This window comes from Rhinoderma darwinii, chromosome 8, assembly GCF_050947455.1.
Source record: "Rhinoderma darwinii isolate aRhiDar2 chromosome 8, aRhiDar2.hap1, whole genome shotgun sequence".
NCBI classification, from domain to species: domain Eukaryota; kingdom Metazoa; phylum Chordata; class Amphibia; order Anura; family Rhinodermatidae; genus Rhinoderma; species Rhinoderma darwinii.
The window spans coordinates 108,460,528-108,468,861 of NC_134694.1; positions in this window are offsets into that span (position 1 = coordinate 108,460,528).

Sequence of the window (8,334 nt, forward strand, 5' to 3'; positions counted from 1 at the left end):
GTAATTATGGAAGCGTTGCTAGGCGATGCCAGGATTGCAGATGTTGTATATCATTTGTGGTTTTCTTCTTCTTTTTGCGGATCTGTATATACGGACGCACTACGGACCATATTTGCGGATACCGTTCCGTATATGCGGATGATTTACGGATGACTATAAATGACTACGGATCCGTATTTATGGATGGATGGAACCTACGGACGTTTGCATGGGGCCTTACCTTTTACTTTGCAGGTGGAAAGAGGAAAAACTTGTGAAACTCGTTGGGTAAGTGCACACGCAGCAGAAATGCTGCAGATTTTTCGTTCAGATTTGATGCTGTTTGATGTAGATTTCCATGTAAATTTGAACAAGTCTCATCTACATGCTGCAGATTTTTTCCACAAGTTTGTCAATTTCTGTTGCAGATTTTCACTTTTTAATGACACAGGTGAAATCCGTAGCAAATTGCACAGCAAAATCTGCATGTGAATGAGTCTTATCTACATGTGTGAAAGTGATTAGAATATGTTTAAAAGATAACATTTTGCATGGACTCCATTTTGTATGGTAGGCGTCCATCTTGGATCGTTGGAATCCATCTTTTGGCCTGAAGGAGTCATCTTCAGATTAATAAGTAAAAAGTAATATGTCAGCAGATGTCCTGAAGCAATTCTATGTTGTGTTCTTGAATTGAATGTTTTATTACTCTTGTAAGGAGCAGATCAAATAGCCTTGGCCGAATGGACAATGACATTGTTTACCATGAGGGAAGGGGATTCAGCCCTCTGTTTAAATAATTTAAACTTATCTGCAGTCTCCATTCTCTAGAGAGATAAGAAGTAGACACATTAACTTGTGTATCTGAAATGTGTCTTCCCCATGGGACAAGGTTCAGGCCACCTGGGGCTTGGAGGGTGAAGAATTATTATAATGCATTGAAATATTCTCATTGGCTGAATCAGAGTCATTATCATATTGTAGATGATTGGCTGAAACCAAAGCCTACACCTTTCCTGTCATGGTAGCACAAACCCCACAATACTCAATCAAACTGAAATAAAACATGACAACAGTTTCTTTGGATAAAAATGGCCACGGTGTTTATTAAGGGTAACCTAAGATAAAATAATTAGAAGAGAATAACCATAAATAATCGAATAAATAATAAAATATAAATATTTTGACCAATAAAAACCAAGTCCGCCCAGCATTAGCTGGGTGACAAACCCCTCTAACAAACAACGTGACGTGAAGGAATTAAAAAAAACAATAGGGAGGGTGGGCGACGGTCCAATCTTCAAAACTGGCTGCTTGACCACGATGAACTGCTCCTTTTATGTCCAATTTTCCCGCCTTTAGGATTTTTTATCAATGACCAATCAGCTGGCCTTCAACAAATCTGCCTGGAGATAGAATCTGCCAGAACCTGCTCATGCAATTGCACAGCTGACCTAGGTCCAATCAGCTGGGACCAACTCAAAACTGCCCAGAGACAGAAACATCTGGAAACCGGCTCGTGCCACCAGCACAGCTTACCCGGGGGACACCAGGATGGTAAGTACCATTCTAATATAAAATAACAAATGGAGAAAAGAGGGAAAGGGGGGAGAGAAAAAACATACCAAGCAAAAAACACATTTTATTAACAACTTATGGGGGCCGTGCGACCATGTGTCCCCCAGGCAATATACTTATATACTTGTTTGGATCAATAAACCGCAGAGAAGGATTTTGAGCATACAAGCATGGTCTCTTGTGTCATCTTTTCTCTCAGATATATATATCTATCACCTATGATTTGGAAACTGGATAAATCACTGGAGGGCGGGTATCGGTTGACATATCCATTACAAATTTCAGTCGAATATATTTTGGCCCATGATTGCGTTAACAACATGCGGCAGAATTTTTCCGCAGAGAAATTGACCTGCAGTGCTGAAAAACGTCCTTAAATTGACCTGCGGGGCAGCATGTCAATTTATGCTGTGGAATCGCTGCTCTTCTACTGCGGGTTTTCCATATTGAATTTAATGGGAGGTAAAACCCATAACAAATAGCCAAGTTTTGAGATTCTTGCGTCAGAAAAGCTGCAATTCACGTGCTAAAATCTCAAAATAAAAAAACGAAAAAACCCAAACTTTTTTGGGTTTAAAATTAATAAAAGAGTTAATACTAACTCCCGGGCATCGTCCTAGCGACGCTTTCTTTTTGTTCTCCATCCAAGCCGGCCTCCTGGGATGATGTTTTATTCCATATGACTGCTGCAGCCAATCACATTCTGCAGCGGTCACGTGGACTGCAGTGTCATCCTAGGAGGCCGGGCTGCACGGAGGACAGAGGGACACGTCACTATGACAACAGAGAACGGGGTAAGTATTAAGTAAGTATTCTTTTTTTTTTTTTTTTTTCAACCACTGCTTTCCGCTGCGGAGATTCCACCCCGAAAAACGGCACCACAATTTGGAACGTTTTTTTGGGTGGAATTCCCGGTGGGTTCCAGGAAGGTGTGAACGTGGCCTGTCAGTTTGTGTGGCGCCAGCGTCATCCAGCAAGGGAGATCGGGTCTTTTCACATTTCACCTGTCACTTCTGACTCATATAAAGGGTTCTATAAGACAGGATATATGAATGAACCAGTTTCAGCCACAGCCGGTGACATCATCTCGGAGGACCTTAAGGCCATATCACAAACCTTTGCGCACAAAGTCGTAATAACCGAACTAATAGCCATTTATATGTTCCCTGGACCAATGTGCAGTCCGGCACCAAAAACAAAGAAGACTGTCGGCCGTCTATGACCCACCACCCATTAAACACTCAGAGACTTGTGTGTGGTGAAAGCCATAACAGCCACATGTATTTGCCAATAACTTATACATAGAACGATAGTCAAGTTATAACATCAAATACCTGACCATAAATATATAATATACACTAAATGTGTATTTTTATTCTGAGTTATTCAGGAATATTCCGGAAAAAGATCCTTGAAAGCAACGTCTCTATCATTGACCAAACTCTAGCAGTTCCTGAACCATTACCCTTAGCGCTCTCACCAACCCAAGGGCACCAAAATTAGTTTTAATTCCAATATGTTCCGGGGTAATTCTGCACGACCGGAACCTACACTTTCCCTATACTCCAAATATGGTGCACCACCCTTTCCTTGTGCACCTATATCATACCACAGACTAATACGCGGTAGCCGTTAAGGGTAAGTATGGAGATGGCTCACGGTCTCAGCTCGCTCCATACTCAGCGGGCGATGGCTGTGTTATACAGCCGACACCTCACTGCAACGGGCGGAGAATCAAAGATCACTTTGATTCTGCCCGTCTAACACCTTAAATGCCGCGGTCAATCGCGGAATTAAATTGTTAGAACCAGGGGGGCGTCCCATCGAACACGGCATCACGCCCCCCCCCCCCCCCCCCGCGATAGCCTGGGTGCCATCTTTGTACTCCCGGCAGGGCTTCAAAGGAGACAGTCATTTTTTCCCTAAAGCAATGTAAAAAAAAACAAAACGTTAACATAACTGGTATCGCCGCGTCCGTAAAAGTCCGAACTATCACAATATAGCGCGGCTTAACCCGCTCAGTGAACGACGTAAAAAAAAATTGCTGTTTTTTAATCACCTTAGCTCTCAAAAAAAAGGAATAAAAAGTGATCAAACAGTCGCATGTACCGCAAAATGGTATCGGTGAAAACTACAGCTCGCCCCGCAAAACTTAAGCCCTCACACCGCTAAATTGATGGAAAACGAAAATAGTTCTGGCTCTCAGAACACGGCGACACAAAACATTATTTATTTTTTTAGCAAATAGTTTTCTTTTTTTTTAAAGTGGTAAAACATAAAACAAAACATATAAATTTGGTATCGCCGTAATCGCATCAACCCGTAGAATAAGGTGAATATGTCGTTTTTACCACCTGATGGACGCTGTAAAAACAAAACCTGAAAAAATGGTGTCATCGCTGTTTTTTGCCCATTTCACCACACATATAATTTTTTTTCAGCTTCTTAGTACATTATGAGGTACAATAAATGGTGCCAAGAAAAACTACAATTTGTCCCGCCAAAAACAAGCCCTCATACGGCCATGTTGACAAAGAAATAGAGAAGTTCTGGCTTTTGGAAGGCGGGGAGGAAAAAACTAAAATGAAAAAACACAAATTGGCCAGGTCTTTAAGGGGTTAAATTGACCGCCTCCAAGGACCCCCTTTACACCGCACATGCTGCTAGGACTATCCCTATTCTTGATTTTAGTAAAAAATTAAGGGTGGGCTGCACCTCACTTCTTCATGGCGCCAATCGTTACGGAGTCCCTCCTCTCGTGCACGGATATATAAAACGGTCCACATCTGCCTATATCCACTCCACAATAACATATATGCCTTCCAGGCCTTCCTGCTTCTACCCCCCAGTAAAGTCGCACTCCACTACGCCGCGCACCTTCCAGTTTCAGTACTTCATGGCGCACATATTAAACAAATACCATTATAGTGTATGGGTGACGGATGCCATTGTCAGTCTATGGGTAACTTCTGCCTGTGACGAGTGCCTATTATGGTATCCGTTTAAGGTTTACATCATGAAAAGCTGTTGAAAAGCCCATGACGTATACGTTAAACGCAGGGTCGGACTCAGACAGCAGAGGGCCCCTGCGCAAGAGCGGTATATGGGTCCCTTGCTCTCTAATAAGTCATAATAGTTCACCCCCTTATGTTTCTCCAACAATCCACCAGTAATTGTGAGCTATAGATATAAGAAGCTAGACGCTTTCTACGAAGGTTGTAATGGGCCCCCTTACCTACTGGGCCCCTATATGGCGGCACAGGCTGCACCAATGGTGTGTCCGCTTCTGGTTAAACTGATGCATGTGATGTATGACATACAGTGGCATCCGTCACCCATAGGCTCTCATCTTAAAAACGTATAGCACACGTATGCTTTTTTTTTTTGTTTTTGCAGGATGGAAAAGCGTGGTCTACTATGCTATTCCAAATTTTTTTTTACCAACCTATACTATATAGGCTGACGAAGTCCATAATGACGCTCTTTTGACCTCCATCAGGGTCATGGAGTCCTATGGACACATTTAGCGTGTACGTCTTTCCCGACATGCACGATACACATAGGGAAATAAACGTGATGTGAATGGGGCCTTAATGAGGCTGAACTGCAATACTCACAACTTGTGGACAGGTATGGCGCTGTTTTTGGACGAAAGCAGTAATTCTGAGGGTATGTTCACACGGCCTATTTACGGACGTAATTCAGGCGTTTTTGCCCCGAATTACGTCCGAAAATAGCGCCTCAATAGCGCTGACAAACATCTGCCCATTGAAAGCAATGGGCAGACGTTTGTCTGTTCACACGAGGCGTAATTTACGCGCCGCTGTCAAAAGACGGCGCGTAAATAGACGCCCGCGTCAAAGAAGTGATCTGTCACTTCTTTGGCCGTAATTGGAGCCGTTATTCATTGACTCCAATGAATAGCAGCGCTAATTACGCCCGTAATGGACACGGCGTTCAAGCGCCTGCAGATGCCGGTACGGCTGAAATTACGGGGATGTTTTCAGGCTGAAACATCCCCGTAATTTCAGCCGTAACGGACGCCCTCGTGTGAACATACCCTCAACAAAAAACGTCTGAAAATACAGAGCCGATTTCAGAGAAAACAGCCTCTGATTTTCAGTCGTTTTTGAAGCTGAAAATGAAGCTTCTTTTAATTTGGAGCTTCTTTTGAGACGTTTTTGGAGACGTTTTTTGAGGCGTTTTTCATAGTGTTCAATGGAAAATCAGCTCCAAAAAACGCCTCAAGAAAGTGACATGCTACTTCTTTTTACGGAGTGTCTTTTTACGCTCCGTTTTTTGAAACAGAGGTGTGAGGCTGGGTTCACACGACCTATTTTCAGACGTAAACGAGGCGTATTATGCCTCATTTTACGTATGAAAATAGGGCTACAATACGTCGGCAAACATCTGCCCATTCATTTGAATGGGTTTGCCGACGTACTGTACAGACGACCTGTCAAAAGACGACGCGTAAAATTACAGCCTCGTCAAAAGAAGTGCAGGACACTTCTTGGGACGTTTTTGGAGCCGTTTTCTCATAGACTATTGAAAACCGCTCCAAAAACGGCACGAAAACGCCGCGAAAAACGCGAGTTGCTCAAAAAACGTCTGAAAATCAGGTGCTGTTTTCCCTTGAAAACAGCTCCGTATTTTCAGACGTTTTTGGCTCAGCGTGTGAACATACCCTAAGGGTATGTGCACACGATGAGAGGCTTTTATGGCTGAAATGACAGACTGTTTTCAGGAGAAAACAGCTGCCTCGTTTCAGCCGTAAATGCTCCTCCTCGCATTTTGCGAGGCGTCTCTGACAGCCGTAAATTTTGAGTTGTGCTTCATTGAGTTCAATGAAGTACGGCTCAAATTACGTCTGAAAGAAGTGTCCCGCATATAATGTATATAAGTGTCCCGCATATAATGTATAGAAGTGTCCCGCATATAATGTATAGAAGTGTCCCGCATATAATGTATAGAAGTGTCCCGCATATAATGTATAGAAGTGTCCCGCATATAATGTATAGAAGTGTCCCGCATATAATGTATAGAAGTGTCCCGCATATAATGTATAGAAGTGTCCCGCATATAATGTATATAAGTGTCCCGCATATAATGTATATAAGTGTCCCGCATATAATGTATATAAGTGTCCCGCATATAATGTATATAAGTGTCCCGCATATAATGTATATAAGTGTCCCGCATATAATGTATATAAGTGTCCCGCATATAATGTATATAAGTGTCCCGCATCTAATGTATATAAGTGTCCCGCATCTAATGTATATAAGTGTCCCGCATCTAATGTATATAAGTGTCCCGCATATAATGTATATAAGTGTCCCGCATATAATGTATATAAGTGTCCCGCATATAATGTATATAAGTGTCCCGCATATAATGTATATAAGTGTCCCGCATATAATGTATATAAGTGTCCCGCATATAATGTATATAAGTGTCCCGCATCTAATGTATATAAGTGTCCCGCATGTAATGTATATAAGTGTCCCGCATGTAATGTATATAAGTGTCCCGCATGTAATGTATATAAGTGTCCTGCATGTAATGTATATAAGTGTCCCGCATATAATGTATAGAAGTGTCCCGCATATAATGTATATAAGTGTCCCGCATATAATGTATATAAGTGTCCCGCATATAATGTATATAAGTGTCCCGCATATAATGTATATAAGTGTCCTGCATATAATGTATAAGTGTCCTGCATATAATGTATACAAGTGTCCTGCATATAATGTATATAAGTGTCCTGCATATAATGTATATGTGTCCCGCATATAATGTATATAAGTGTCCTGCATATAATGTATATAAGTGTCCTGCATATAATGTATATAAGTGCCCTGCACATAATGTATATAAGTGTCCTGCATATAATGTATATGTGTCCCGCATATAATGTATATAAGTGTCCTGCATATAATGTATATAAGTGCCCCGCATATAATGTATATAAGTGTCCCGCATATAATGTATATAAGTGTCCCGCATATAATGTATATAAGTGTCCCGCATATAATGTATATAAGTGTCCTGCATATAATGTATATAAGTGTCCCGCATATAATGTATATAAGTGTCCCGCATATAATGTATATAAGTGCCCCGCATATAATGTATATAAGTGCCCCGCATATAATGTATATAAGTGCCCCGCATATAATGTATATAAGTGTCCCGCATATAATGTATATAAGTGTCCCGCATATAATGTATATAAGTGTCCCGCATATAATGTATATAAGAGTCCCGCATATAATGTATATAAGTGTCCCGCATATAATGTATATAAGTGTCCTGCATATAATGTATATAAGTGTCCTGCATATAATGTATATAAGTGTCCTGCATATAATGTATATAAGTGTCCTGCATATAATGTATATAAGTGTCCTGCATATAATGTATATAAGTGTCCCGCATATAATGTATATAAGTGTCCCGCATATAATGTATATAAGTGTCCTGCATATAATGTATATAAGTGTCCTGCATATAATGTATATAAGTGTCCTGCATATAATGTATATAAGTGTCCTGCATATAATGTATATAAGTGTCCTGCATATAATGTATATAAGTGTCCTGCATATAATGTATATAAGTGTCCTGCATATAATGTATATAAGTGTCCCGCATATAATGTATATAAGTGTCCCGCATATAATGTATATAAGTGTCCCGCATATAATGTATATAAGTGTCCTGCATATAATGTATATAAGTGTCCTGCATATAATGTATATAAGTGTCCTG